A 17,269-nucleotide genomic window follows, 5' to 3' on the forward strand; every position below is an offset into this window, starting at 1 on the left:
ATTACATTCATGTGAATTTGTATCCATGAAATCTGCTGGAATGTTTCTCCCTCCTGAGAAGACAAGTAGCAAAGTCACAACTCAGAATTTTACAGATGGAAACAACCATTCAGAAGTTGCAAAGTTTTGTTTCTTTGCCCTATGTCAGTTATGTTACTGAACATTTACAGACTAATTCACGTAATTTCTTTAAAGAAATTACAGAAAATGTTTGTGCACAGCTTTAACTCCCCGACTGCTAGCACAGAACAAACCTGTGTTTTCAAGTATGCCCTAATTTTGGATCTCTCCAAACACAGATCTCATAGTTAATGAATTTATGACAAGTACCATGAAAAGAAAAACTGACTGTCAGCATGGCTCCTTGGCCTGTTAAGCTGAGTTTGCTGCTGCCAAAGACTGCTGTCTCATAATCCTTTCTCTTGATTGTTTCCTTACCCTCACCTCTTTTGGGTTGTACAGCCAATGCCCTTTGAGAGCTTTGAAGCTTGTCAAACTCCTCTGCAAGTCACCTTAATTCACCAATACTGAAGAACCTTACAAGGTATTTTTTTCTGTTTAGTTTTTGGTTGAAGTGTCATGCTGAAACTGCTCACGGCGATCTGAAAGGGGACAGCAAAGTGGCAAGAACAAGCGGCTGACACCAGGGAGGTGAGGATAGGGACCAGCACAAACGCCTGCCTCTGGCACCAGGGAGCCAAGTCTAATGAACCTCATCCCACAGACTCATGTGCTGTGAATTCATCCACATCCCCCCCAGATCTCATCAACAGATGATTTTGAAAGTATTTTTCATTCTAGTAAAGAAACAAAATGACAAAAAACACCCCCAGAAGACCACGCACCTCCCAACCATTGGCATTTCTTTCTGATGTAAAAGGTATGGTGAAAGAATCTGTTAGTCTCTCTTAAATGGCATAACCTGAGACAAATTTCCAAACACAGTGGGTGTAAAGGACTGAAAAGCATGTATTTATCTTCAAGCATGTTTACTCCCAAACAAAAATGGTAAATTGAACACCCATGTCTTGAAAGGATTGTTACAGAAGGTCTTACTGAAAAGTGATTATCTCTGTACATTCATAGGTCATAAGGAAGACTCATAGAAAAACACTTTACAAAAAGTGTGAGCTTTCACTACAAGGTGTGAAAACGAGATCCTTTGTAAATAACCTACATTGCTAGACTTCATAATAAAAATGCACAAGAAAACTACACAAAGACTATAAAAACATAATTACATAACAATTGAGGACTTCTATACCTTATAAAAACATTTTTTCTCTCTCCTGCTAAATGTAAGTGGACTCTTGGGCCTAATTTTAGCAATCAACTACACTAATTAAGATAAAACCCTGATGGGAACACACACGCTTCTGCAAATTGAACACACAAACATAATAAGCACCGAGGCTGCAGAGCTCTGTCACAATTCAACTTTCTTGCTAAACTAAAAAAAAAAAAAAATCAGTTTCTGAAAACTTATTAAAGTATACTTTATTAAACATTAGAAAAATGAAGAAGTCACAGGAATGCAAGACTTCCTTCTGTGTGAAAAGAGGCAAACTTATTTCACATGCATAAGTACAATAATCCTTCCTAGAAAGCCATGTCATCACTTCATCTCTTGAACTAGGGTATTAAACCTCACTATACAAGTCAGGGGAAAACACTACTACCTTGTGCTTCTAACAAAAAATTCTCAATCATCTTGGAAATTTGCACAGAATGGCTGAGTTTGGAAGGGACCTCTGGAGGTCAGCTGGTTCAATCCCCTGCTCAAGCTGGGACAACCAGAGCAGGTTGCCAAGGACCATGTCCAGGTGGCTTTTGAAGATCTCTAAGTAGGGTAACTCAACAACCTCTGGGCAACTTGTGCCAGTGCTCCATCACCCACACAGTACAGAAGTGCTTCCTGATGTTCAGACAAACTCCTCTGTTCCAGTTTGTGCCCATGGACTCTTCTCCTGTCACTGAACACCACTGAAGAGAGCCTGGCTCAGTCTTCTTTGCATCCTTCTCTCAGCTATTTATTGATAAGAATTGATAAGAACCCCCTTGAACCTCCTCTTTGTCAGGCTAAATGGTCCCAGCTCTCTCAGCCTTTCCTCACAGACTAGGTGCTCTTTTCCTTCATCATCTTGGTGGGCTCTGTTGGACTCCATCCAGTACATCCATGTGCACCAGTAAAGTGGATAAACAGTGAGATATGTTAATCTATACTTTACGCTTGCTTATATTAACTAGCACACACCTATTCATTCAAAAAGAAAAGTACAGAGTTTGCCCAATCATTAGAACTTTGACACATTTTACTGTCTGACAACTAAAACTAGCTCCATAAACTTTTATTATATGCTGATACCCACTTCAAGAACGATCACCCAGCAAAGCAAATTTTAACAGCATGAGAAGATGGAAATCAAAATTCACGAACAGTCAGTCTTCAAAGTTTTCTGAACAAGTTCAATATTCACTAACTTGCCCCACCTTACTTTTCATGAACGTTTTTTTTTACTGTTATAACACCTAAAACAAATTTCTCAACATAGGAGTACAAAACTAGTAAGGTATTTGAACACCACCTCTACCTGAAGTAAACGTGCATAAAAACTAAGTTAAGTCAAAATTTAGTGGATGCAAGATAATAAATTTTTTCCATAACAGATAAAGTTTTCCTTTCAGTGTGGATGTCAGATATCAGCAATTCAGACATTTCATAATGGGAAAACAGAAGAGAAGAGGAACCGCTTCAGCTAATACAGCATATCCTTGCATTTTGCCCCTCAATGAAGTAAATCGTATGGGTATTATACAAAAGGGCACTGAACAATAAGAATGCATTCAAAGAAATTATTGAGCAATGCTTACAAGAATCATTCACACACCTAAACCCTTAAATACTTAAAGATTAAGTCTGTACAGGCTCTACATACCAGTGATGCAAGCATGGTTATATGTGTTACACCAATGTAGCTAATAAATCTCTTAAAATAAACAAAAAACCATACATTCTATTGCTCCAATATTTTGAACTCAGCCATCAGATACTTCTGAATCAGAGAGTAAGAACTCAGTGTCCCAAAATAATCCTTGCTGACAACCATAAAACTGTCATCTATAGCCACTTCAGGCAGCAGTAACTTCACTAATTGCTATTTAGTTTTAGTTTCATAGTATTGATTCCTTTGGAAGTTTGAGCTTCATAAGAACACGCTGATGCCATCCAACTGAATATAAAGTGCTATTTATTTAAATCAATACCTTAGAGCCAATTTTCCTGTAGCTAAGCTCATCTAAGAATGTAAGCTGCATTTTTGGCAGTTCTGCTTTGGGTTAAAGAATAAAGCCTTCAGTAAATTAGCCTTTAACAGGTTTTAAAGTTTTAGTTTTATAATAATCCTTTGAATAAAAAAACTCCACAACACTCAAGGCATTTGTGATGATCTGGTATGCTGCCCTCTCATGCAGAGACCACATAGATGGATGATTTCCACTAAAGGCAAAGAAAAATCAGTAATCTAACACCAGTCTCATGTCCTCACTGCATTAATGACACTAGTGACACTGAAGCGTTCAGGAAAACAGTGTTACAATTACGAAGCTACCCCATACAAAATAATTTACTAAAATATTCTGCAAATACTGGCATTCCTAATTATGTCTGGAACAATGATGCAGACAGGACAACTTGAAAAGCTGTCAGCACATTTGCCCCAAACCCTGGCATTCTTGCCCTGTTGCAAAATTATGTGTCAAGACTTCACTTGTTGTTTCCACAGACCACTGCTAGAAGTTACAGTATGAATGCTGGCTGGAATGGATCTTGTTTTTCTATGAGAAAATCCAAAGACATGAAAATCCAGGGGAGGAAAAAGGGAAGAGTCTAGAACTGCATGATATGGAGAGAAGCTCCCAACTGGAGAAACTTGAGTAGTTTTTCATTGAAGCAATAATCACAAGAATAACAAAGCTCACTTATCTGAAATTTCCTGCCTGTATTAAAGCAGAATGCCCTGTCAATGAACAAGGCTAAGATGACAAAATTGAGACGGCAAGATCGCTAAGTGGTTGCACGGCTCAGTGCCAATATCATCATATCTATATGCCCCTCAGGAAGCTGCTGCTGTCATTACATAGTTTTTCAGATCAAAGAGGTCAGCCAAATGGTGACAGTAAATAATAAAAGCTGTGATCCACTGGTAGAGATAAATTCTGTATCCTCTGTATGACAGGAATAGAGAAAGAAAAGAGTATGGTCTCTATTCAGGTGAAAGAAATGATAAAAATTAAACTGAAAATATAAGTAGAAATTGAAAACACCCTAGTTTTATATATCTGCCTTGTAAGCAACAACAAAAAGCAGCCAAATTTGCAGATGAAACTTCTAATGTCACTGTGAAGTGCCACAGCTGTAAGAACAGCACGCCGTTCTACTCCGGTCTCATTGCAATTGCAGCTGCCCTAAGAAACAGCCTGGTTAGCAGAAGAGATTTCAGTTGAGAAAACTCATCCAGATCCTAGCCATGAAATTGTGGAATTAAGACTAGGATTAGAAATTTAGTGTCCCACTTACACATGGGAGCTTTTGTGCTCTGACAAATATGAGAGTCTCAAAATATATTAGAATGCATGCCACTAATGTCATCTGACACAAATAATGCTACTGTTTCAGCAGTATTTTCTTGATGTCTATTTTAAATTAGTGTTATTAGTGTTATTTTTATAGTTTTTATTTGTAGTTTTATTAGTGTAATTATATTTATAATTTATATTTATAATTAGTGGTATTTTTCCAGGTGTAATAGGTGACATTATGAGGAAAATACTAGATCCTTTCTATTAAAAAGGAGATTAGACTACTCTCTACTAGGATAAATCAGCAAACTCAATTTATAGAAGATGGGAAGTTTCAGCTTTCTTTATGCAAACAAAACAAGGCACAACTTCACCTGGAACAGTTTTTGCTCATTCTCTTTAGAAGAGCCAAAAGCATATGAAGACCAGCACTGTGAATTAGTCAGTGCACAGCAAGGTGCTTGAGCAGGGGGTTGGACCAGATGACCTCCAGAGGCCCCTTCCAACCTCAGCCAGTCTGTGATTGTGTGATTCTGTTTGCACATGAAACAAAGTAAGGAAGTACACAAAAGGTATGTACAGATAAGGAACAGCCTGCAGAAGTTAAACCATGCACTTTTAATTTAAAGAACAACGGGCTATTCAAGAAGAGTTAGAACAAAAAATGGGACATGACTTCAAGATTTTACACAGAGCACAATGTATAAAAGGATCCAAATATTTGCAAAAAATGGAGAATAGATTTAGAATAGATCTAAATACAAGGAAATAATTTTAGTCAACTGTTGCAGGAAGAACAGCCGAAGTCACGGCACACACCAATATGGTCAGATCATGCTCTCTTTATTACCCAAACAGCCTGATTTTTATAACAATCTAGCAGGGGCGTACAGCGTCTCACGCAAGACTGGTCGAAAGCACTCAAACAACTGCAAGAAAACAACCCCATCTGCAAGAAAACAACCCCCTTGTGGTAGCAGTCACGTAGATCTTGTCCTTGAAGAAATGCCAGCTGCTTGCAACAATATTTTTAATTCCTCAATTGAACATCAAGGCAATTCCTCGTAGTCATCCTGGTAGCTTGGTTTGCTGAGCTGTGGCAAGTCATGGCCTCCTTGCTGTTTCAAAAATTCCTCCACAGTCAACCCATCACACAGCTACAGTACCTAAATGCAACTGTTATGGAGATGCTGCTGACTCTCTTCATTTCCCAGCTCAAGAAGAAGTGTCAGGACCTCAGATTATCTCAACAATTTTTTTCAACTAATAAATAAAAAGAATCCCCAGAGAAATGGGCAAGTGTAATCAAGAGGTCTGACACGACTGCAAGTCAATTAACAAAAGTTTTCTAACATAGCTTTCAAAGTACCACCTCAGTATAATGGCTGCAACGAAGTACATTGTAAATCTGCAATAAAAGCATTGTACAGTCAACATTACCAATAAGTAGGAATGGATGGGGATACTTTGCATAATGGCAAAGCCTGCAGATACGATATTAGAGGACAGGGCAGAGGCAAAAAATAAAAATGCAAGTGACATTGAAGTGCCTGGCTTCAGCACTACCGGCAGCGACCTGAAAATAATAAACCATGCTGAACTTCTCTCTGTTCTGTGCCAACCAGGCTCTCCATGTTCTTGATGACTTCTTACCTCAGACACCTGCGTTTTAATCACAAGTAAAGAGAAATACCAGGACTCTTGCAACAGGATGCTCTCTCCAACTCCAGCACATACCAGATGGTTCTGCAGGGCCCTGTCAAGGTTGCAGGCTATTGTCCAGACACCTGCCTTAAATTCTTCTACTCACTAGCATACACAGCTGTTGTTCCTGTAGATACCATACTGTCTAACTGTGAAGCCATCTAATATGGTCTTTCAGGCAAAGTTGGGTAGACTAAAAACACTACTAATGCAGAATTTTGTCTGGGAATTGAATCGTCACCTTTAAAGCCAATAAAATACATTTTGGAAATGCAAGTCTTTGCGCTTTAAAGTTCAGCTGAACTTAGAAATCAAAAGAGTATTGGAGATATGATGCAGCATTCATTTTCTAGTCAGCCCAACAGGTTAGCCCAGCAGGTACTCCAAACTGTGCTGACACCTTACTTGAAAGAAGCTCCTCTGACGACTGTTTTCATGCCTCACAGAGGTTCTCCTTGAGCTGCTCTGCACATTATTTTCTTCTCCACCACCCCTCCGAGCACTTGTTATGTGCATTCTGTGCAATGACGGAAAAAAAAGCAAGGTTCCAAGATTATGCTTTCTAATTTTACACTGAGAAGTTCTTGCCCTAAGGAAGCATTTGATTACTAAGATTTTTTCATCAGAAGAAAAACCCCACAACTTAAAAAAAAACAAACAAAAAAACAACTGCAGATACTTTCTTGAACAATCCCATAACATCACAGTGACTCTAGCATTTTACTTGGAACCTGAGCATATAAAACATCAGCCACTCTTTCAAACGGTGTCAGAAAAATACCAGCCTCCTGAACAAAAGCTGCAACACTGTTCACATGCCAATTACTCAGAGCAATCAACTGGCAAGTCTGGTCACTGGGTTTAACCTTTAGTGCCAACTCAACCATGTTAGTCGGGCAAATTGCAGCAAGTATATCTGATTTTCTCTGAGTTTTGACAGAGCTTCTAAATTTTATCATTGCTTCTTACCATCAGCAAATTAAGAGACAACAAATTATTGGATATAGATTACCTGTTCTCCATAGTTTTCCTTTGTCACTTGAAATTGAATTGCTATGATGCAATTTAGGTCAAGTCATACCTTACATCCATTTGAAAATAATCCAAGGCAGCAGCCATTAGTGATTCTTAGTGGAAACAGGCAAATCACCCAGGAACCCCAACGCCTAAAATAATGCCTTCAAGTTTTCCAAGTCATGCCTATGGTCTTTGCTTTTAAAGCTGCAGAAATTTGCAACTTTTGGGATCAAATCAACCATTTAGTCCTTCTGACATATCCCTTCAATAGGGACATTCTGTTAAATAAAATGGCTTCATTCCACTTGATTTGAAGAAAGCGTTTGGGAGAAATTGTATTCCTCTGGTTCCCAGAGACTGCAAATCCTCTCAGCAATGCAAGCAGAGTGAAGTTTTGCTCCACTACCACAAAGCCTACAACACCTGCAGTAGCAACATTTTTTTTTTTTTTTTTTTCCTCCAGAGAGAGCATAATAAATCAAAACTAGGAATGTTCAGGTATCTCACAGCTTGGGATACAGATGGTCAGATTTCATTTACTACTTTCAGAAGTTTTGAGCTTGAACCAGGAGATTCACATTCACTTTTCCAACTGATCAATCAGTTGTAATATACTTACTTATTTGGGATGTATTTTCAACCTGAAAGCAGCTGATATTTTACATTAGAAGAGAAAAACATTTACTCAGATTTCTCTAGAGAGTAGCACTGAATATAATCAGCATTCATAACCTTTCTGTTCTTGATTCTACATCTATAAAATTCTACATCATTAAAAAGATATAATCATTTCCAGTCAACATTCAAGAGCTTAAAAGCATGCTGAGTTTCAGAAGAAAACATCTAACAATTTAAGTACTGAAATCAGAATCTATTAGGTGAGGTCAATCAGTGAGATTTATGAATAGCTTGTAATCATTTTAACTCAACTCTAATCATTTTAAGTATGCACTCACATTCTTTGAAGACCAGTTCTGGAATTTTGAACACAAATAAAGGGTATTTATTAGTAAACTAAACTTTAACCAACTGAACACATGAACATGTTTCTGCATCCTTCTTGTTCCTCTAAACTTTAAGCACCCATTCAAATAGCAACCATACATAATATTTCAGAGCCTTACTTTCAGTTGTAAGTTTGTGTTTTTTTTAAACTGATGTCTCTATTTTGCTTTTGGTTCTGCATACACAGGGTTTGTATATAGCTAACTAATGCAATACAATTCTGGATGATGCTACACTATGTACAAAGCCAGTACAAATTTTACCTGCTGAATAAAATTTTTCAGAAATATAAAACTGTAAGAATACAGTAATATAATGATATATTAATCCTTAATACCTGTAAGAGTAACAGCAGTAAAATTCTTGATTTTTTATTGTTTTCTCAGAGTACAGGTTTGAAGTTAGAGGTGGAACTTGATGCAAAGAAATAATAAAATAAGGCAAAGTATTATTTTTCCTTGCATTATTTTTTTTTTCAAATAAAAAATAAAATAATGCTGCATAATAGGCTGAGCTGAAGGAACAGCAAGCTTAAAGATGTTGATAGACAAGCTCTAGCAAATCTTGTTGTAGCAGATTAAGTTACTATCCTCAGCTGTAGACTCTGCTCCCGTCAGAAGTCACTGATCCCAAAAGCAGAACTGGCAGAAAGGAATGTGTGATGACACCTCAGCTACATCAGTACTAAGACTGGCATCTTTGACCGGGTCCTCTTCCTCAGACATTACACTATGAGCTTCAACAACTGAGGCGGCATGCACTTTTGCCATTTCTGCAAGAGACGAAATACAGCAGACGAGCTGAATGAACATGAAAAGGTAAAAGAGGAAAAAAGACAAACCATCAAACCTGGCAAGATTTCCCAGAGCTATAGCTGTAAGCTAAATTGCTTGTAAAGTAACTAGAATCAGATGTGCCACTTGTCACAAAGTCATTCAAGAAAATAAATACCAAAAAGTGAGGAAAAGTATCATATGAACTGTTAAGCAATTAGTTATTAAGTTGAACGGGCACTGATTACGCGTATTGTGTACTTTAAAGGCTGAATATTGAACTTCAAATTAGCTTTAAGAAATGAAGAACTGAAGTCTTGCATGGAATTTTAATTATCACTTTAAGTCCTACCTACAGAAGTTATAAACAGCTCCAACACACACAATACCAAAAGAACAGTGTTAAATAACCTTCTAAGATTTGACAAGTGTGCACTTAAGTGGGAACAAAAAATAGTCTACATTTACTACTCAGTCACTTAGGTATGCAGCTGCATTCATTAAATATTTGTATAGAAAAGACTTCAAAAATATTGACAGAAGGAGAACTGTATGAAGTTCTCACCAACAGAAATCTAAAAGTGGCCATGGGGAAGAAGTATACAAAAGCCGGTTTGCAACTCAAGTTAAAAAACCGTACACCAGAGTAAAGACATCAAGATTTCTGCACAGCTGCAATATTATGTTTTCTGTCATCTTTATGCCTTTCCTGATACATTTAGCATTTTGTTGGCTGGCTGTCACTCACACTACACAAAGAATAGCAAATAGACGCTATCGTTAAAGAAACCTTTCTCGCCAGTTCTACAGAAACTAGGAGTCCCGATTTTATTACTCTTCACAGACAGCATCCCACCACACACTTGCTAAAAATTATTTCTTGAGCTCCTGACACTGACCTACCCTGCTCCCCATACAACTAGATACTAGTCATTATGTCCCATTAAAAAGCAATAATCTTGTTTAACTTTGTTCTTGCAATTTTCCACAGAAAGAGAAGGGGTGACATTGAATGTATCAAAGCTGTAGAGGCAGGTAAGAGAATACAAGCATCAGAAGATCTAAATAACATAGACAGCACTGCAGAATGAAATGCTAAATATAGCTATGGTTTTACAGGCCAATCCAACCTTAAGACGCAAGGCAACAAGTCAATGGGAAAGAGAAAGCAAAAGGTCATAAGACTTATCAGAGCGTAGGAATGCTGTGATTCAACAGAGAACCCTTTGTTTCCTTGTCAATATTGTCTGTCTTGCCTATTTAGACTCAGCTCTCAGAAAGACTCATGTTTGAAGGTCTGCAGATTTACAGAGCGCAAGAAAATTAAAACCGGAAAAGCTGTCAAAAACAGCAGCGGCAAAAATACAATGCCACAAGAAATCGGAAAGAGCTAAGGAAAAGCAATATATCAGGAGCATTCAGTATGGATTAAGTGACTACCCCCTAACAGCAATAGAGTTACTACTCTAAACAAGACATTGATATCGAAGTAGAAAGTATAAACTCCAGATTTTTTCATAAGCAATAAGCCAAAATAACTTAACTGCCACTTCAGAACATCACATAACCAGATGCAGAATTTGCTTTTTCAACCAAGGAAGAGCTCTCAGTTGCACTTCATTTTGACCTCTCCTTACTTGAAAATTGGCAAAAACTTAAAGAAAGTAGTAACCTACAAAATATGTCGAAACAACCAGCCTTGAATAGCTTTCACCTATTCTGTTATCTTAAACCCACCCTCAGGATATTTTCGTTTGGGAGGAAGGATAAATGCCATTTACTTGTTGCATTCCTAACTTTATTTGGGACACACTTTCAGCCCTTAATCTTTTCATCTTGCTTGATAGGCCAAAGATGAAAGAAGAAATTTAAGAAAGCTAAAAGGTAAAAAGTGTCTATCAAACTCTCTAGAAACCTCAGATTGCCACTTCCCTCCTCTTTCCACTGAAGTCAAGTAATCGGCCTCTTCAGCATCCTAGTTAGTAGACATCATAACAGCTTGAAGCAATCTGCTTTGTCAGGAAGCAATTGATGACAAAGCCCTGAGAGATGATCTCAGCACACACAACGTTCTACAAACCCACAAGAATCAAGGTGATAGTTCAGGAGAAAAAGCCCACTCACCTGGTAAGGACTTTGTTTCAAACAGATTTTTATTGCTGTTTATAGCTCTTAAAAAAATCACAATATGAAACAAACTATTCCACTGGTCAAAACCCAAACACTACGGGGCTCGTAAGTCATTTACCCAGCCCAACAAACAAGACAATGCCAAGCTGATCAGCTTTTACCTCATTTACTCTAAGAGACTGGGTTAATTCCTCCCTGTAAGTAATTAGGTTACTAATATAGAACACATCTTGACTACTGGAAAAAATGAAATGGTACAGGCTTGCATTATGTTACATTATCCTGCAACAACAATCACCACCTTTAAAGACACATATCTGGTTCCATTTCCACTCACTTCCCCACATTTGCAAGTTTCTAACAGTATTCAAACAGAATGTAAATGCCATTGCAGAGTGCCACTAAGCAGTTCCATCACTGCTTGATCCCACAGGCTGCAGAAAGCACATGATGTCCACTAATACTGTATTCTCCCACTAACACAGGCCTAAGTTTGTCTGCTGACATCATATACCTTCTCAGGCATTGGGGTAGAAAGATTTGCTCTCTGAAAACAAAGATATACATGTGTTCTCCTAGCTAATGTAAGACTTGCAGCTCCAACATTTTTTTCTTACAAAAGCAGCTTTAATTTTCTTAGCCAAGGTGCACTGCATTAATCCATGCTTAGTCTATCTCCAGCTGCATTAACAGACAAATCAGGGCCAATTTGATTGAAGATGGTAACACCATGGGTGACCACAAGTTCTCCATCAGGACACTGCGTGATCTGACATCAAGGTCAAGCCTTAGCTTTAACTGCAGAGGTTTCACATTCTACAGAAAAAGTTGTCATACCTGCTGTATTGAAAAATTTAGCAACCAAATACCGCAACTGCCATGAAGAAAAAGATGCTTCCCTCCCTAGATTTCTCCCCTGCCTCACCAAAGACCAGCTCCTAAATAGCTGACAAATAGAGAAGCAGTTACCAAGGCATACCACCTTCATTATCCTTGACTGTGAAGATCATCCCAGTTCAAATACTTGTTTTTTTCACTTGAATAGCTGGATGAGAGCTGACTTGACTGATCTCTCTGCCACTCAGAGACCAAGATTTAGCTATCGGGAAACGGACAGGTGAAGGGAAACATCAAGGGAAGCCCTTTTTCTTAATGGTGTTTTTAACAAGGCATCATTCCAGGTACATTTTACCTGCCTTTCAGCCTTGAACATGACAAACTTTACACTTTGTTACTCCTTCCTATACACCTCATTAAGTGCAAATCACTCATATGCCAACATACTGCTAAGAATAGCTCATACATGTATCACTGGCAGTATTTATGATATACTATTGAAATGAGAAGTGACTCTTAGGCAGTGGTATACACTGCCCCACCCTTTGATCACATGCATTTGTAATCAGAACTCCACAACTAATCAACTCAACACTACTAGTGCTAAATGAATACTTCTTTTCCAGCCTCTCCTTTCTGACTGAATACACCATTACATTCGGAAACAGAATAGGAATGCATACATTGGCCTCCCAACAGCCATTGCCAGGTCAAAGAGCAGTTGCTGAGGCTGTACTGGCACTTCCTGATTATGGAGGTTTTTAGGTTTGGCACATTAACACTTCAGAGAGCATGAAGATACCACTGAACAACTCGACACTATGAAAATCAGGCAATTCACGCTGACTCTTCATGCAACAGTTGATGCAAATACACAGCTACACATTGTAGATACTAACATGCGCTCTGACTGTACAATATTTGAGTACCCTTAATAACTTTTGTAAAGGACCCCATACTTCTATCACTTTTAACATATCCTTATCGGGTATCAGCTCTGGTTCTGAACTATTTTATCTCCCCAAAACTTTTGAGAATCTCTGAATCACCTCTTATGGCCAAATGATCCAGTATGACCTCTCCACAGCTTCCCCAGATGAATCCTCCAGTGGAAGCCAAGGATAAAATTTTTAGTTTATCTTATTTTTCTGGAAAAAAATAACTTTTTTTTTCCCCCAGAATTTCCATCAAATACCTCTCTTCTTTAGAATTCTGAGAGAGTTCATCTTCTATGCCGATAAAGCATAGCAAATCCAGAATACTAAAGTGTGTGATTATCAACCACAAGCTGCACTGTCACACGTGCCAATTGTCAGGCCTCTTCTCTAATCCTAGAGAAGAAATTCAAAATATGAAAGAATTGAGTGAACTAAAATCAAGTACTAAAATTGTTAGCATAAAATCACATTAACTATTCCCTACTCAGCATTTTTCTTAAGCCAATTATGGCCTACCAGAACAGAATCATGATGCAATAGGCAAATCAATTCGGAAAACACGAGGCATAGAGCTGATCTTTATGTAACAGATAGTAATTACGCATATGTTGAAATAATTACATTTTTGTATCTATTTATTTAGCACTTTATAAGAACATAGAAACTGATCCACGAGATAATCTAAATGCCATGCTTCCTACAACACTTAGCCCACAAATAAGCCACCCAGCTCCCCTCTGCAACAGAAAGGGCACACTGGAGATGCTGTTTGAACGTCAGACTCAACATTGGGACGAACTGCCAAAGTCAGCCACGAATACTCCTAAAGAGAAAGCTTAGAAACAATTCCCCAGAATTTAATGTCATGATAGGAAATACACCTCTTCATTGTTCATCACCAGGTCTGCAAATCAGGAGACGTGGGTTCAAGGCATCAGTCTGTACCCAATCATGCTTCCTGCCAGCCCCTCCCTGGGCTCGCTCCCTTCCCAAGTATCACTGCCTGGGATTGAAACCGGCTGGCACCCGGCAGCATCTCGCAGCCCAGTGGCCTGGCAGTCAGGGCATTCCCTTGGGAACTAACAGATGTGGGTTTTAAGATCCCTCATACAGCACAGGTATTTGAACACAAATCTCAACATACTCACAATGCACTAAAACCTATCACCCATCTGTTACAAAAGGCGATATCACAGCCTTTTTCTGGGATAAAAAAGCATGCAAGATCAGGCCTGTCTTTTTGCGTTTCCTGCTACAGAGCATAGAGGCATTCCTTGTACAGTTCTGCATTACTAATAGTATCTTTTTGCTTTCTAATTAAACTGATGCAAACTTTTAGAGTCACAGCATTTTTTACTTCCCACACAGCTATGCATTAGCGGGCAATTAGACACCCCTGCAGCTTGAAACAACTCTTTACCAATAGATACACACAGTTTATCACTTGTGTTTAAGGAAAATCAAAACTATTTTTCAAATATCCTGATGTATAAACTACTTATCTAGTTAATTTTCCTCTTTTTGCTTGGAGCTTTTCTTCACATTTTACAGTGAGCTACACTTAAAACATTTTATCATATAGCTAAGTTGGGAGTGCAGGAAGGAGGATGCATACATAAAATACTTCTTCTGTCACAAACGCTGAAGAAAAGCAAGTTCTGAACCAGGTAATTACATTAGAAGAAACATTTTGCCAGCGTATCCAATCTTATACCAGAAAACTCACTAGGAAACAGTTTACGCTATCACAGACGTACCAGCAAGCCTTTTCAAATATATAAATGCCTCTCTAACCATTAATAAAAGGAAAACAATAGAACAGTATTTAATTAATATTTACAAGAAGTCTTGAGGCTTTCTGATGAATGACCAAAGCAGTAATTACTGTTCCAAATACCGTAACATCAGGCCTTCCTGCAACACTACCCATAGCATCGAGTACTTAAAAAGAATAGAATATAAGCCAGTTGCCAGACCATTTAAGAACTTGACACATATGAACACCGATCCTGTTATTTACAAAGTAACAGACTGCGCTTAGCCTTCAGAATTTCTACAGCCTAATATTGTGAAAGAATGCAGATAATCAAGACGGCAAACTAGAAAAAAAAAGTGAGTACCTGAAACTGGTAGTTACAACTATCAGTATTTGATGATAAGACTCGGTCTTTGACAAAACATCCCAACAGAATTTACATCTAAGAATGCCGTAGGATTTTTAGAAGACTGCCACTTCAACCTGTGCCAAGAGATTTTAATTAAAAAGCACCATATGAAGTGTTATGAAAATGTAATTATTTACATGAAAACCGTACAGATCCACATGAACCTCAGCCTACATTAGAGCCTTCTGAGTCCATAACCCTCGGTAGGGATGCCAAGCTCCAGCTGCGTTTTTAGTGCTTGTACCTCGCATTGTTGTGGTAATGAAAGACACCCGACACCCCTCAATGGCCCCAGGAACTCCTGCAAATTCCTGAGGAAACTAAATCAGGCTCGTGAAGAAATATTTCTATTTACATTACAAAGTCAGTTCAGATCTCTTGAAAGAAATGTTAACAACATCTAAGTAAAGCTCTCATCTTTACCATCACCATAATCTATCCAGCAAAAATGCCGGTCCATAGCTATTCCGTACCTTGAGCACTGGAAGGATGTAAGGTCTGCAAGCATTACTTTGAGAGGAGTTACGTGACCACGTATTAACTCCGAGCTCTGTGCTGCTGTATTAACAGCAATGGCAATTGACTGTACCATTCGAGAAAGCTGTTTCCCAAAGCGCTGCAAATTAAGCACTGGATGCCTTGTTAAACCACGTACCACACCAGCCAGTAGCTAACCTTTTAAGGCATAAAATACAGAGGGTGCTTGGATCACAGTTACATTTTTTTTAGTAACAACTCTAAGATGACCGCAAGAGAAATCAAGAAGATGCAGTGTTCGTGAAAACTCCGCGGGCAGATTAAGAAGGAAAGCTCGCAGGCTCGGATGGCCGCGTAGCCAGAGCCAACGGAGGAGCTGCTCTTTCTGAGGGCGCAGGCAAAGCCCCGCAGTCCCGCCGCTGCCGGGGCAGGCTCCCCTCGCCCCGCGGCTCGCAGCACCCCCCAGCCGCTCCCACCGCCACCGCGGGGCCTCCCCTCGCCCGGCCCGGCCCGGCCCGGCAGGACGGGGACAACCGGGCGGCCCGGCACGGGCCGCCGCGGGGAACCCGTGCGGGCAGGATCCGGCCGCGGGCCGCGCTCACCGTGCGTGCTGCAGCCGCCGCCGCCCCGCTCCCTGCCGAGTCGCCCGGCCGCGGCCGCGGCCCCCTCAGCGCCGCGCAGCCGCCGCCGAAGCCCGGCCCGGCCCCGCCCGCTCCCAGCGCAGGCGCGGGGCGGCCCCCGCAGGGATGGCGGGGGCGGGGCCGGGCCGCCCTCAGGCGCGCGCCCCCTGCTGGCCGCGCGAGGCGGGGCCGCTCCCAACGGTCGCTTGCAACGGTCGCCCCCAACGGTCGCTGCCAACGGCCGCTGTGGGGTGGGCGTCGTGTCGTGGCGTGTCGCCCGCCTGCCCTCGTGGCTGCCGCTGTCGTGACAGGAATGTGGCGTGTAAGCGCACCTAGCCTGCTGTCTGCAGCGTGAGCGCTAACAGGTGGAAGAACTGTGGGGTGTTTGGTAGCAGCGGGTGGCAGAGTACATGGAAATGAAACCCGAGGGGACCTGGGGGCAGTGCCTCACAAGCACCAAGGGCAATTCCTTTCACTTGCCTGTGACAATGGTGGAAGTTCAGGCGAACTATTTTTATTTTTATTTTATTTTGTTTTTATTTTTTGTCAGTGAACTTCTTTGGCAAAAGATCTGAGAACCAGAAAAGACTTTCTCAAAATACGATAGCTGCACAGAAGATACAATAACTGCAAAAAATACGTAGGTTCAGCAGCTTGCTGTTCCCTGTTGTCATCCAAACTGATCACTAGGTTAATGTCTTTTCTACATCCAAAGTTGCGATGAACAGAAAACAACCAAAAATAAAATCCTGAGTACAGCTTCCCTCAGCTGACAGCATTTCTCCTTCCTGTCCCAGACCATCTCATTGCCTGTAGTTTGCGTGTTGCCCTACAGCCAGTGCTCATACCAAGGTAAGGGAGTTTTCTTCAGTATGTTGTGCAATTTGTCACAGAGCAAAGAAACATTCACATTAGATCTAGAGTTCCTCTTTCCCTCCTTTGTTTTCTTGTATGTGTAGCTGAAATTTTCATCTTTTGCCAGAATGGGTTGCCAGACCAGGTTAAGGCTGAGCTTGGGATATCTC

The 17,269-nt window shown here is 40.1% G+C and overlaps 1 protein-coding gene across 2 annotated transcripts in view; it reads right to left on the bottom strand.

The window, feature by feature from the left end:
• Window positions 1-16,327, bottom strand: part of PALS1 (protein associated with LIN7 1, MAGUK p55 family member) — a 49,630-nt gene extending 33,303 nt beyond the window's left edge. The window contains exon 1 of one of the 2 annotated variants that reach the window (XM_082761828.1): window positions 16,227-16,327. The gene's annotated coding sequence lies outside the window, so the exon portion shown is untranslated. Of the gene's footprint in view, window positions 1-6,687; window positions 6,755-16,226 lie in introns of those variants that run through there. The other variant, XM_082761829.1, reaches the window with a different exon arrangement.
• Between the last annotated feature and the right edge of the window lie 942 nt (window positions 16,328-17,269).

Source organism: Aythya marila, assembly GCF_965140915.1.
Source record: "Aythya marila genome assembly, chromosome: 5".
NCBI classification, from domain to species: domain Eukaryota; kingdom Metazoa; phylum Chordata; class Aves; order Anseriformes; family Anatidae; genus Aythya; species Aythya marila.